The sequence below is a fragment of the Capsicum annuum genome, chromosome 6 (genome assembly GCF_002878395.1).
Source record: "Capsicum annuum cultivar UCD-10X-F1 chromosome 6, UCD10Xv1.1, whole genome shotgun sequence".
NCBI lineage: Eukaryota > Viridiplantae > Streptophyta > Magnoliopsida > Solanales > Solanaceae > Capsicum > Capsicum annuum.
In genome coordinates this window covers 199,944,182-199,959,915 of record NC_061116.1, presented here as the reverse complement: position 1 = coordinate 199,959,915, position 15,734 = coordinate 199,944,182, and the positions used below count along the sequence as shown (strand labels likewise).

The 15,734-nt window shown below is 33.5% G+C and overlaps 2 long non-coding RNA genes across 3 annotated transcripts; both read left to right on the top strand.

The window, feature by feature from the left end:
* The first annotated feature begins 298 nt into the window (after positions 1-298).
* On the top strand, positions 299-5,987 carry LOC107854366. Of its 2 annotated transcripts, none has more exons than XR_001669999.2 (4): positions 299-676; positions 765-913; positions 1,090-1,166; positions 5,282-5,987. It is a non-coding gene; the product is annotated as an uncharacterized LOC107854366 (long non-coding RNA). The 2 variants fall into 2 exon arrangements; XR_007056649.1 differs by having other exon boundaries at positions 4,804-5,987.
* A 5,131-nt stretch (positions 5,988-11,118) lies between these two features.
* On the top strand, positions 11,119-13,848 carry LOC124899316. The gene is made up of 2 exons (XR_007056650.1): positions 11,119-11,731; positions 11,822-13,848. It is a non-coding gene; the product is annotated as an uncharacterized LOC124899316 (long non-coding RNA).
* The last annotated feature ends 1,886 nt before the right edge of the window (positions 13,849-15,734 follow it).

The window sequence follows — 15,734 nt, the reverse complement described above, 5'->3', positions numbered from 1 at the left end:
TTGAGCTAAACTAATTATATTCCTTTGCAATGCTAGAAAAGTAGACAACAAATTATATACTATGTCTACTAAATACTTAATCAGTTGTAGTTGGGTCGTTCGGCTATAATTGTGCCAACTCCTTATGTGCCGCTGAATTAATATTGAGCCTCTTGTGTGATGGTTGTTTAGCGGGCCCAAAACTTGACCCATGTTGGAGCTGCATTATATCTGGTGATGTGGTCATTCTCTTGTCCACACACGTGTATGGTGGAGTAGTTCTTTGATTGCTTCTATAGATAACTTTTGGTCTGAGGTTTTGTTTATTTTCCCTTTCCATCGAGTCAGAATAAGCGTGAGAAGATGATGAACCATGTTCATCTTTATTTATAACATCCTCCCTCAAGTTGAAGAAGAGTGAAGTGACACCCAACTTGCACACGTTCTGATGGCGAGAGGGTCCGACAAGGGATTTTGTGAAGATATTGAGGAGTTGGTTTTTAGAGGGAACAAAGAAAAGAGATATTAAGCCTGAGAGATATTGTTGACGAACAAAATGACAATCGAGTTTGACGTGTTTCGTTGTTCATGGAAAACCAAATTTCGAGCAATATGGAGAGATACTTGATCTTCGGAGTGAATCGAAACAGGGAGAGGCGGAGGAACAAATAGATCGATCAGTAATTTTGTTAATCAGGTCAATTTCACAACTAATCTCTGCATTGATCGATATTCTGCTTCTGCAGAGGAAAGTGAAACAAAAGATTATTTTTTTTGACTTTCAGGGGATTAGTGAACCCCCCAAACAGATGAAAAAGCCACTAACTGACCGTTGTCCAGTACAACAAGAAGTCCAGTCGGCATCACAATAAGTATTGGGAGAAAAGGAAGGTGAAACACTGAGGAAAATTCCTTGATTCAGATAATATTTCAGGTAACTTACCACTCTTAATCATGCTTTGAAATGTTCCATGCTAGGTCGTTGCATAAATTGACTAAGTGTCAAAACAACAAAACATAGATTCGGTTTAGTATGGGTGAGATTATTGAGTTTTCCATTGAGATGTCTGTAAAGTGTAGGATCTGACATTGAATTATCTGAATCCGCAGAAAACTTGACAACAGGATCAAATGGAGAAGAAGCTTGAGGAAGATGTGAGACATCAAATTCATATAGGAAATCCAAGGTATACTTTCGTTGACTCGTTATAATCCCTTGCTCTTCTCATAGGATTTTCATGCCCAAAAAATAATGTACGGAGCCAAGATCCTTAATTTTAAATTCAGTATGAAGAAACTCCTTAAAAGCATGTATTTCAACTGTAGCATCTCTTGTGATTAAAATATCATCAAGATAGACAGCTATAATATAGATAGAACTACCTGAATGATTAAACAATAAAGAGTAGTCGTTGAGAGAAGCTATGTAACCCTTGAAGTTTAGGGCTCCAGTAAGCCTGTCATACCATTGCCTAGAGGCTTGCTTTAACCCATAGAGAAATTTTTTAAGTCGAAAAACCATGTTGGGGAGAAGGGGTTCCGCGCCTGCAAGAAATTTCATATAGACCTCTTCTTGCAAAGTTCCTTGTAAAAAGGCATTATTCGCATCAAATTGTGAAATTTTCTATTTTTTGGCTAGAATTACCAACAAACACCTAATGGTGGTCATTTTGACCACTGGGTACAAGGTTTTATTAAAGTCAACCCTTCTTGTTGGATATCACCTCTGACTACTAATCGTGCCTTTAAACTCTCAAGAGATCCATCTGCATGTTGTTTCACTTTATAGATCCATTTACAAGGTAAGACCTTTCTTTCTTATGGAAAATAAATAACTTTTCAAGTCTGATTGAGAATTAAAGCATTAATGTCGTCCTGCATCGCTTGTACCAAACCTGGATATGTACAAGTCTGAGAATAACTGCCAGGTTCGATGATAGAGGGAATAGAGTTGAGCATAGCTTGATTAGGAGTTGGGGGGATAAAAACTAACAGACTAATGGTGTAATAGGGGTAGCAAAACAAGATTCAGTGACATTACTAAGGCAAATAGTGTTGTAGATGTAGTCTTTAAAATGAGAGGGTAAATCATCAATGTTTCTCCTCTGAGACCTTCTAGGAGGGGGTAAAGGTGGTGAAATATCTGGTTTAGATGGTCTGACAGGTGGACTAGTGAATTCAAAATAATAAAAGGTTAACTTAGAAAGATTAGACGGAGGTACGTTTGAATATGGTTTGATAAGGTTTGAAGTAATGGAAGATGAAGGATTCAAGTGATGGTCTTCCCTTATGGGGATAGAAAAAATAGGAGTAGGAACATGTGAATGGCCAGAAGCAAATGGAAATACATGTTCTACAAAGTGTACATCTTTGGATATAACAAATTTCTTAGATGCTAGGTCGAGAAGTTTGTATCCTTTTTGATCACTTGGGTATCCTAAAAGGACAAATCTAATGGCTTTTGGATTAAGCTTACCCCTTTTATGAGATAGAGTATTGGCAAAGCACAAACAACCAAAATATCTCAGCAACTAATAGGATGGTGCTTTTCCAAATAGGACTTTATAAGGTGTTTTGCCTTTGATAACTCTAAATAACAGCTTATTGATTAGAAATGTGGCAGTGAGTATACACTCACCTTAATAGATCATAAGAACTCTCTATTGAAACATCAAGGCTCTTGCTATTTCAAGCTAGTGCTTATGTTTTCTTTCAGCTACATCATTTTGCTATTGGGTAGCAACACAAGATGTCTAATGTATTATTCCTTGAGAAGTTAAAAAATTTGAAGCCTCTGTACTTTTTCCCAACTCCATAGCATTATCAGATCTGATAATCTTTACCTTCTTGTGAAACTGTCTTTCAATCATTTACAAGAAATATTGAATAACAAAAAATGCATTACTTCTAATTGCTAACAAGTATATCCAAGTACCACTACTATAATCATCTACTATAGTTAAGAAATATCTATAGTTATCATAAGTAGGTGATTTGTAAGGACTTATGAATCTATATGAATGAGATAAAAAATGGACTGAGAACTAATCTCACTGATAGGAAAGGGTAATTTAGCTTGCCTTGCTAAAGGACATATTTCATAATGACAATCATAATTGGGAGGAATAGTAAGGAAATTGATATTTTTCATTGATGAATAAGGCAAATGCCCAAGCTTACGTGTCAGAACCTTACATCAGAATTAACATTAAAATAAACTGAGAAAAAGATGAAATTGAACTGGTATTAAAAACAACACTATTAGGACTAGAAAAAATCAGAGAATCTTTGGGAATGTCTTGGTTGACACTGGACTCCTTAAGACTAAATTGAAGCAGGTATAGACCTTCTTTTACTTCACCAAAACCTTGAGGCCTTTTCATTAAAAGGCCCTGCAACATACAATTTTAGAAGTTAAGGATAGTCTATAATTATACTGGACATTGAATTTATGAACTGAGAGTAGATTGTATTTGAAACTTGAAACATAAAGCACATTATGCGCTGTGAGATAATTAGGAATTAGAACACCGCCTATGCGAGTTATAAGAATAGATTGTGAATTAGGAAGATTAATATTAACAGGAACCTTAAGGACTCTCATGGAAACAAAGAAACTAGAGTTGTAATACGTGCTCAGAAGCACCAAAGTTTATTATACAAGTTCCAGAATGAAAAACTGAAAGACAACCCCCAAAATATTTAAGCATAGTACCAACAACTACATTGGCATTTATCTCAGATCCTTTTATGATTAATTCCTCCATTGATTTCTGCTTAGCCAACTGAATAAAATGCTTGAATTGCTCCTTGGTCATGTTTTGATTGATCAAATCCATGTCAATTATGTGGGCATTGCCACCTTCTTCTGCAGTCATGACACCATTTCATCTAATTTGAACCTAAATTCCTTTATTATTTGTGAACTGAAAATCTTCAAAAAAATCATGTAATCTGAAGCAGTCATCATCAACATGCCCTGTCTTACCACAATATTCACTAGACACATTAGGATTATACTTCTTCTTATCTCTGGATTTCTGTTATTGCTGGTTTGTCTTTGTGAATTTAGGTGACTGCTGATAGTTGTTCATCCTTGAATAAGAGTTTAAAGATCTAGATCCAAAATTAGGCATAGTATTAAGAGTTTTTTGAACTTCCTTACCAAATGTGTTTTGAATCATGTTACTTATCATGAAGGAAGAAGAATCAGTTGTGATCAAATGACTCATATAGGTTTCTCTCTGATTTTCATTTTGTAAACTCAGAGAATAAGCAATATTTATGTTAGACAATAGATTCATCATTAGGATATTTTCTCATGTCTGAGCATACATATCATTCAAACCCATAAATTTTTTTATAAGTTTCTCATCTTCTAGAGATTTTTGTAGTTTCAACTTACATTCACAAATGCACGCACAAGTGCACTTATAGATTTCAGTTCATTCCACAGTCTCTTGTGCTTAATAAATATCCTGCAATATCATTATTTCCTTGAGCTAATCTACTTAGTTCTTTTTACTGGTGAAACAACTTAGCTCCTTTAGATTGTCCAAATCTGTGCTCTAGACTTACCCTTAGCAGTCGTAGAGTATATTACACTATCAGCAATATCCTTGGAAAGAGAATTAAGGAGCCAAGATATTATCATGTCATTACACCTTCTCTAAGATTACAGATCTGAGGATTAAGAATATGATGAAACATCAACACCAGTGATAAAACCAAGTTTGTTCTTAGCTAATAGTGCTATAAGCACTTATCTCTTCCATCCTTGATATCCTCTTCCATTAAATGGAGTGTTAACCAAGGTCATTTCAGGTGAATATGAAGAGTGAAGATAATAAACATGAGTGGGATCTATAGCTGGTGGAGTTTTGCTAGTGGAACTAGATGATACACTAGAAGTAGCGACTTCATCCACCATTGTTGAGATTGGTTAGATAAAGAAATTGATAAACAAGAAGATGATTTGTAATAACTACTGCTCTGAGATACTATGTAGAGAATAAGAGACAATATTTGAAAATTTTCTTCTCTGTATATTCCTTGCCAATCACGTTTATTTATACAAGCTATTGAAATAAAAAAGAACCTTCTATTCTAACTAATTATCCACCTGTCCTATTTAGAGCTAAACTAATTATATTTCTTTACAATGCTTAGAAAAGTAGATAACAAATTATATGTTATGTATACTAGATAATCAGTTGTAGTTGGGCCGTTCAGCTGTAACTGGGCCGACTCCTTATGTGCTGCTTAATTAATATTGGGCCGCCTGTGTGATGGTTGTTTGTAGGGCCCAAATCTTGACCCATGTTGGAGCTGGTTATATCTGGTGATGTAGTCATTCTCTTGTCCACGCACGTGTATGGTGGAGTAGTTCTTTGATAGCTTCTAGATTTAGAGACAACTTTTGGTCAGAGTTTTGGATCATTTTCCCTTTCCATCGAGTCAGAATGAGAGTGAGAAGATGATGAACCATGTTCATCTTTATTTCTAACACTAGAAGTGCAAGGCCTGTGTCAGCACGGGCCCAACAATAAAACATGTGGATTGCAATTTTTAAGTTTTAAAATTTATGTTGGAGTAGAAAGTTTGAGCAGTAGAATGTTTTCATTGGTACGATAAAATATACTTATAAAATATATTTCTGTAAATTTTTTATCAAACTCTTCTTTTATATATATTCCTTCTATTGAAACGTAGGAGTCGTTTGTTATAGTGTATAAATTTTCTTTTTGAATATAATATATTAGTAATATTTGTATTAGTAATGCTTCTATTAGTGAATACTGGTATTATTTATGTTAACATGCAGCATTAAAATTTACCTTTTCGATTTTGATATATTTAAATAAAAGTTTTTTTTTTTAAAAGAATTGCATATACATTTTAAGATTCATTCGAGATCTAGCACGGGTTCAATATATTATTTTTTATCTCAATTTATATGATACAAATAGAATTTAGATAATCAATAATACTTTTAATAGGCATTTAGATAATTTAATTTGTTAACTATTCTAATTTATAATATTTTTATGTAATTTTCAAATAATATGTATTATTTTTATTGTCCAAAATTTTGTGGCATTGATAGTCAATTATATTTTAAAAATAATTTAAGTTTTCAATTATTGTGATTTATAATACTTTTCTTCTATTCCAATTTCAGTGACACTAATATAATTTCAAGAGTTGACCAAATATTTTATATCTTTTAAATCTTTTAAGTTGTTAATTATTGTGATTTCTTGTATTTTTCATGTAATTTTTTTTGAAATATATAACATATTAAATTATTTTTAGATATTTTAAATTGTTAACTATTGTAATTTATAATACTTTTTATATAATTTTTTTGAATAATATATGCTACTCTCTTTTGTCCAGAGGTTTGTGTCGACGATAGTCAATTATATTTTTTAAATAATTTAAATTTTTTATCATTATAATTTATAATATTTTTTCTATTTCAACTTATATGGAACAATGCTTAAATGACCATAATAATTAATTAGGAGTGATATAGTAAAATGTAATTATTATTATTTATTATTTTTATTATGTATATGTGTTGATTCAAGAAGAATTTGGAAACATTTAGAAATGTGTTGAATGTTACAAATTTTAATAATCCATTTGGTGCTTCTTGATTTCTCTACATTTATCTCTTATTTGTTTTTACTCTTTTGCCCTTTAAATACGTTACTCTTCTTGTCCAAATTTTTATGGCATTGATAGTCAATTATGTTTTAAAAATAATTTAAGTTTTTAATTATTATGATTTATAATACTTTTCTTCTATTCCAATTTCAGTGACACTAATATAATTTCAAAAGTCGACCAAATATTTTATATCTTTTAAGTTGTTAATTATTGTGATTTCTAGTATTTTTCATGTAATTTTTTTGAAATATATAACATATTAAATTGTTCTTAGATATTTTAACTTATTAATTGTAATTTATAATACTTTTTATATAATTTTTTTGAATAATATATGCTACTCTCCTTGTCCAGAGTTTTGTGTCGACGATAGCCAATTATATTTTTTAAATAATTTAAATTTTTTATTATTTTAATTTATAATATTTTTTCTATTTCAACTTATGTGGCACAATGCTTAAATGACCATAATAATTAATTAGGGGTGATATAGTAAAATGTAATTATTATTATTTATTATTTTTATTATGTGTATGTGTTGATTCAAGAAGAATTTAGAAACATTTAGAAATGTGTTGAATGTTACAAATGTTAATAATACATTTGTAACATTTGGTGCTTCTTGATTTCTCAACATTTATCTCTTATGTGTTTTCACTCTTTTACCCTTTGAGTATATGTAGCAATTTTTATGTTTTTTAAAAAATGTCATGAAAATGTTACTCTTTTGCCCTTTGAATACGTTACTCTTCTTGTCCAAATTTTTGTGGCATTGATAATCAATTATATTTTAAAAATAATTTAAATTTTTAATTATTGTGATTTATAATACTTTTCTTCTATTCCATTGTCAGTGACACTAATATAATTTCAAGAGTCAATCAAATATTTTATATCTTTTAAGTTGTTAATTATTGTGATTTCTAGTATTTTTCATGTAATTTTTTTGAAATATATAACATATTAAATTATTTTTTTCTATTTCAACTTATGTGGCACAATGCTTAAATGACCATAATAATTAATTAGGGGTGATATAGTAAAATTACGGTTGAAGCAGACATGTCGTAAATGTCTATTTTATTTTTTACTTAAATATTATTAATTTTTTAATGTATAAATAACTTATAATAATTAATTAGGAGCAGTATAATAATTAATTAGGAGTGATGTGGTACAATTACGGTTGAAGCAGACATGTCATAAATATCTATTTTATTTTTTAATTAAATATTATTAATTTTTTAATATATAAATAACTTACAATAATTAATTAGGTGTGATATAATAATTAGTTAAGGGTAATATAGTACAATTACGGTTGAAGCAGGCATGTCAAAAATATTTATTTGATTTTTTAATTAAATATTATTAATTTTTAATATATAAATAATTTATAATAATTAATTATATGTGGGCTCCATCATATTCAATAGGAGTAGCATCAATGGCAAAGTGGTAATTTATTGGAATGACATGAGTTGTAATTAATTCAAAATGGAAGGACTTTTCTTATAGTTGTTGATAAGGTCCAAACATTAAAACACAAAATACAATTTTCCTAAACAAACTAATCTTGCAAAGTATTTTATAGACCTTAGTATCCTAAAACTTTGTTTTAATATCCATAAGCTAACATGTCAAAACCATCATTTCTAATATATAGAAGAAGTTTTACACAATAATTAAAAATTTAAATTATTTAAAAAATATTATTTTTCTTTTCTTTTCTCTCTCTCTATATATATAGAAAAGAAAAGAAAATTAATATTTTTTTAAATAATTTAAATTTTTAATTATTTTGTAAAACTTCTTCTACTCCAATTTAAGTGACATGATACTTAGATGACCATAATAATTAATTAGAGATGATATAGTAAAATCACGATGGAATATATTAGGAAAAAATTTAAATTAGGTGAAAATGTAATAACAAATAAGAAAGAAAGTAAATTATATGTTTGATATGAAATTAAATAAATAATAAATTTTATTTAATTGCATCAATTATAATTAATTTTTACAATAAAGAAGAATAGAAAGTGGAGGACTAAGGAGTGTAGACTGAGAATTAAGTGGGGCGGCCTGACGCCAGTGAATGCGTGGGAGATAGGGGAGAGGTTGGCGGGAATGGGGGTGTGGGAGTGTAGGGGGGACGTGGATAGTATGTGGGACAAGGTGGCAAGGTGCATCAGGGAGAATGCAAGTGAGGTGTTGGGTGTTTCTAGGGGCCGGGCCGGGCACCATCAGGGGGATTGGTGGTGGAATGAAGAGGTGGAGAAGAAAGTGGGGACCAAGAAAGGGGCGTATACTAAGTTGGTGGAAAGTAAGGACGAAGAGGAGAAGCGGGTAAACAGGAAAGAGTACAAGCTAGCGAGGAAGGAGGCGAAGTCAACAGTCACGGCAGCTAAGACGACCGCTTTTGAGAGCTTGTATGCAGGGTTACAGGAGAAAGGAGGGGAGAAAAAGTTGTTTAAACTCGCTAAGACTAGGGAGAGGAAGGGTCGTGACCTCGATCAGGTGAGGTGCATTAAGGGGGAGGACGGTAGAGTGTTGGTGGAAGACGGCCACATTAAGAAGAGATGGCAGTCGTATTTTCATAGGCTCTTGAATGACGAAGGGGATAGAGCTATTGTGTTAGGGGAACTGGAGCACTTAGAGGAGTGTCGGGATTTTAGCTATTGCAGACGTTTTAAGGTAGAAGAGGTTAGACAGGCTGTCCGCAGGATGCGAAGGGGTAGGGCGACGGGGCCGGATGAGATACCGGTGGAGTTTTGGAAGTTCGTTGGAGAGGATGGTGTAAGGTGGTTGACTGGATTGTTTAATGAAATCTTCAGGACGGCAAAGATTCCCGAGGCGTGGAGGTGGAGTACCATGGTCCCTCTCTATAAGAATAAGGGGGACATTCAGAGTTGCAATAACTATAGGGGGATTAAGTTATTGAGTCACTCTATGAAGATTTGGGAGAGAGTGGTCGAGGTGAGGCTGAGACGGATAGTGTCTATTTCGGAAAACCAGTTCGGATTTATGCCCGGCCGCTCGACGACAGAGGCAATCCACCTGGTGCGGAGGTTGGTGGAGCAGTATAGGGAGAGAAAGAAGGATCTACACATGATATTTATCGACCTGGAGAAGGCATACGACAAAGTCCCCAGGGAGGTGCTTTCGAGATGCTTGGAGGTGAGTGGAGTACCGCTGGCATATACCAGAGTAATTAAGGATATGTATGATGGAGCGAAAACCCAGGTGAGGACGGCGGGAGGGGACTCAGAGCATTTCACTGTCCTGACAGGATTGCATCAGGGATCTACTCTTAGTCCCTTTTTGTTTGCGTTGGTGATGGATGTGTTGACGCGGTGCATTCAAGGAGAGGTGCCGTGGTGTATGCTTTTTGCAGACGATGTAGTTCTGATAGATGAGACTCGAGGGGGTGTGAATGACAAATTAGAGGTGTGGAGGCAAACTCTTGAGTCTAAAGGGTTCAGGGTGAGCAGAAGCAAGACAGAGTATGTGGAATGCAAGTTTAATGACGTGAGATGGGAGAATGAGGTAGTAGTGAAGCTGGAAGCACAGGAGGTATGTAAGAGGGATAAGTTCAAGTATCTTGGGTCCGTGATCCAGAGTAACGGTGAGATTGACGAGGATGTCTCGCACCGTATTGGGGCGGGATGGATGAAGTGGAAACTCGCGTCGGGGGTGCTGTGTGATAAGAAGGTGCCGCCCAAGCTTAAAGGCAAATTCTACAGGGTGGTAGTCTGTCCAGCCTTGTTGTATGGAGCGGAGTGTTGGTCAGTTAAGAACTCCCACATCCAAAAAATGAAGGTGGCAGAAATGCGGATGTTGCGCTGGATGTGTGGACTGACTAGAGGGGATAGAGTTCAGAATGAGACTATCCGGGAGAAGGTTGGTGTGACTTCAGTGGAGTGCAAGATGCGGGAAGCACGATTGAGATGGTTCGGACACGTGAAGAGGAGGGGCATGGATGCCCCGGTCCGTAGGTGTGAGAGGCTAGCGTTGGATGGTTTTAGGCGGGGTAGGGGTAGGCCGAAGAAGTACTGGGGTGACGTGATTAGGCGGGACATGGAACAATTACAGCTCACCGAGGACATGAACCTAGATAGGAAGGTCTGGAGGACGCGAATTTCGGCAGAGGATTAGGGCCAGTTTGGGTCGCTAGTGTAGGGAATTACTTGGTGGGGGTTTTATTCCTGTTATGATTCCTTGTTCCGTGTTCCATGTTTTACTACGAATCTGTGTGCTTTCCTCTGTTTTATATTACTTATGGGTGCCGTATTTATGTTATGTAATCTGATTCTGTGCTTTACTATGTGTTTGTATGGTATCTCGTGCCTTGAGCCGGGGGTCTATCGGAAACAGCCTTTCTATTTCATCAGAGGTAGAGGTATGGACTGCGTACATCTTACCCCCCAGACCCCACTAGGTGGGAATACACTGGATTTGTTGTTGTTGTTGTTGTTTTACAATAAATTATCATCCTACTAATCAATTAACTTAAATATATTTGAAATAATTTTATACATAAAAATAAAAAAGATAAATAAGATTGAAAAATAAATGAAAGATAGAGGGCCATATGTGTGGAAATATGTGTGATGACATTATGATAAATTTCTTCAATGACATTGCTTGTAATTAAAGAGAAAATAATGATTTTTTATTCAAACTTTTGATGAAGTTCCGAAGTCAAAGCACAAAAAATAATTGAATTGAACTTATAATTTATTGTAATAACCAAATTAGCCGTGGAGAAATTTGTTTTGTCATTTCCATCGTAGAAAATCTTGTCTTTGAACGGCCCCTTCTTAAGAAATTAGAATTGAACATGTGTTTCAAGTTGAGGAGGCTTGAATTTTCGAATGGTATGCTTAGACAATTAATAGTCCATTCTGGCAAGAGTTTGATGGAAATTGGGATAGACACTCCAAACCTGTTGGAGATCCTAAAATTGATCTTCTCTGCAGGAATCATATATCCAGTTAAGACCCGACTATCATCTTAACACAGTTTGGTTTCAAATAAGTGAATTTATTGGCTCTTTATATCGATTCAACTGACAGTAAGCCTGTACTTCCCATTTTCACTTTATTTGGTTAGTGTTCATTTTAGTTACGTTTGATTTGTTTATTTTTTTTTTTCTATTATCAAGAATACATTCATCGTTGAAGAACTGAATGGAACATTGTCCTGCCCACTATGTATTGTGAACCATTTGAAGACACAAAAAGTTACGCAATCTCTAAATTTTGAAACTCTGTTAGATGGTTACTTTGGTCTTGTCGTCCAGAGACTTTTGTCATTTGTCAGAAGAATCTGGGAGGAGAATGAAAATTTTGTTTAGGTGAATGTGATTTTCCCTATTTATGCGTATATAAGATTTTCTTTTTTGTTACAACGTAAGATGAATATGGCAGTACTTGATTTTTCATTCTTGTTGTGCTTTCGTTACATCTCTTGAGGGAGAAACTAATCGAAAGAGAGATTGTTCCTGCCTGCTGTGACTCTGAGACATATCAAATGTTGGAGGCACTATCTTAAAGAAATTGAACTTCAGAGCTCATACACAACCATCTCGGTCAATTGTCATAGTAGAATAGAACTCCACATTCAGAACATAATGGTTGAAACAGAATCTCGAATCTACCTCTATTAGTTGTTATGCTTGTGTCTGCCTGTTTTTATAAACCGAGGGTCTACTGAAAGCTTTTCTACCTCTATGAGGTAACGGTAAAGGTCTGCATATATTCTATCCTCTCCGGACTCCGCTTGTGGGATTACATTGGGATGTTGTTGTTGTTGCTTGTGTCTACATTTTGCAAAATTATTATAATGTTATGAATTTACTGACAGTTCTTCAAAACTTGATTTTGTATTAATCCTTGTGGATGTGAAGGCACCTTATTGACAACATTTTTTCCTTACTGCGATTATTAGTCATTAGATTTATTTTCTCTTAAGGTGATAAATATAAATCCGAGGTAGTGGATACAGTTCAAAAGTTGAATGAAGAAACTTTCATAACGAACTTTGATATATCACATCAAATATAGATTAAAAGTACTCATCAATGTTTGCTTCAGCTTGTATGCTTTGCAATGCTCAAGTATGATTTTGATTTATACGGGTAATGTTGGATTTTTTTTTTTAAAATAAATTAATTAAAAGTTTTTTAATGAAATGGTGCCTTAAGTGAAAGGTTGTGTTTTTTTACGAAAAGAGATGTTTTTTAGTGAAGATGTGCCTTTTAGATGAAGAGGTATCTTTTAAGTGAAAACTTGTGTTCTTTTATTACCATTTCTCTTTAAATAAACTTTGTTGAAATATTTTTAATAGAGAAAAAAAAAAAAAAAACCTTCCCAAAGAGTAATATTTTCGTCACAAAAGATCAAGTATTAAATTTTTTTGCTTTTCAATAGGATTATTTCACTATTTGCTTGGTGTAGAAATTCAAAGACTTGTCATATCCACTGAAACTAATTGTATAGAATCCCATAGCAATCTCGTTGAGGAGAGGGAGCAAATATTGTTTTTAAGAAAGTGTTTCGTGCATGTTTCAAGCCTCATAATTTTGTATTTTTCTTTATATATTTTTATGTGTTCGTGGAACATATTTTCGAACAATCTAAAAATGTTATTTTAAGTGAAGGAAGAAGGCATTGACTGATTTGGAAAGTTCAAGATTGTGAACTGATGACATTCCTAGAGCTTCATTGCCTCGAATAATAAGGCTTGAGGACAGGAAATGTTGTTTTCAACTATATGTACGATAACAATAAGTTGCAGCGAACAGAAGTGACAGATCGAGGACTTCATCACCTGTCCTTTCTGCTTGGTAAAATGTGCCGGTTTTAAGGGTTTGAGACTATCACTTATGCTCATCCCACGATCTGTTAAACTTTGAATTTTGGGTTGGTAAATGAAGAATATCAAGCTGTAAATGTATCTGTGATGACAAGTGACATTTCGAGATCTGAGATTGTTTCTGACGGCGTGGAGACAGACATTCTTCACTTCTTCAAAAGCTATTGTTCTTTTGTTTACAGAATAGTCACGTCGTTTCATTATAAGAACATAATCTTTTGTTCTTCAGGTGGTGAATTTTGTGGTGTCGGGGACATATTTTGGCACAAGTGCTTCAAAGAGAAATTTTAAAGATGATCCACTGTTTCAACATTATAATACCCCTTCGTTTCATAATAAATGAATTGTTTGATTTTGATATACATATTAAGAAAAAAACATAAAGATATAAATTTAACACAACTTTTTATTTTTACCCTGAAAAAAGAAAAAAATGACCTTGTAATAACTTTTCAAAAGTTAATTGGTTGTCGAATCACAAGAACAAATTTGAAAAAAAATTCAATGATTCACTTATTTTGAAACACCAATAAATACTCCAACAATTCACTTATTTCAAAACGGAGGGAGTATTAAAAAGGTAATGAGACAAATAAAGAAGTCAAAGATCTATTGGTTTTGGTCCACGTAGGTACAGTGTAGAAGTTTCATAATAAATGAATTGTGAAATTTTGGCACACATATTAAGAAAAAAATATTAAAGACATAGATTTAACATAATTTTTTATTTTTTCACTTATGAAACGGAGGAAGTATCAAGAAGCCAATACTTCATGTGATGGTAAATTTGAATGAACGAGAAAGTGACATTGGCCAAACGGTAATACTTTCTACGAAATCAGAACAAGTCTCAACAAGACTTGGAGATAACATCCAAGTAGTACCACAGAGAAAGTGACAAAATTCGGGTTTTACTCTATTAATGGTTGTAAGTGAATTTAAGATTTAGAGAATATATGAGTTAGTGAATTGAATTTTAAAGTGTGAGGGGTTTTGACATGTGATTAGAAGTCAACAATAGATTTAAAATTATTTATTAATATATAGTTGAAGAGCATAAACTATTTGAGATAGTCAAATATGCCTTCACTTTAGAATTCTTTCATATGAGTGCTTTTGTTTTGTCTCTTCGAGACAACAAAACAAAAGGAGATCTATCAGCAGCGAATTCCCCATACAAATAGAGGCACCTATCAAAAAGATACTTCGAAGGCTTCGGGATCGAGGTCTCATTAGCCGAAGAAGACCCTGGCCAATCCACGTGGCCTGCTTGACGAACGTCAGCGACGGAGACATCGTAAATTGGTATGTGACCTATGTTAGGTCCATAAGATACCACTGCTTTTGGTGTTCTATGATTCACTCATAAGAGATTTTATTTACACATTTAAAATGAAGGATCTTGAAGAAATTGATACTATGTTGGGTATCAAGAATATATAAAATAGTGGAATAATGTAGTTAATCTCGCTACATTGTGAAAAGAGTTGTAAACAAATCTAGTCACTTAAACATAAGTGGTCAGAATCATATTTGATTCTAGATCGAGTCAGTCCATGATGATGAAAGAATCGTGACTAATTAACTTGTGTAAGTAAATGCTATCGGAAGGCCTAGTAGTTGAGTTTTGATTTTCTTCCGAGAACTAGAGATTTAAGAAACTCTAAGTTTCATACTATTTTATAAAAATATATCGATACAAGTTGGTATTAAAAATGTGAGAAAAATAAATTTGCTACATGATGAATATTTACCTTGCGAGGAAGTACAATTTCTTGAAATCAAGAAAACCAGTACAATTTCTTGAAATCAAGAAAATCTTGTATAGGAAAAGCAAGTAAACTAAGGAGTTGAGTGGTTGGGAAATTACTAAGATGATCCATTGATCTTGCAAAATATGAGCTCAATTTGTGATAGTCAAGTCACTCTAGCTCGAGCATGTAGAGATTATATAATGGAAAGTAAAAAACGTATAAGTTATTGACATGATTATGTGAGAAGTAAATTCACGATGGAATTATAGCTTCTATCACATTTGTGGAGTCAAATTAATTTGACTAATATTTACTAAATTTATTAAAAGAAAGTTGTTAAATACATCTTCAAATATATGATTATATAAAAACTCCTTAATTAGGTACACCAACAATGGCAACCCTACCTAGCACTATAAAATGAATAGTTATAGGTTCAAAGGGTAA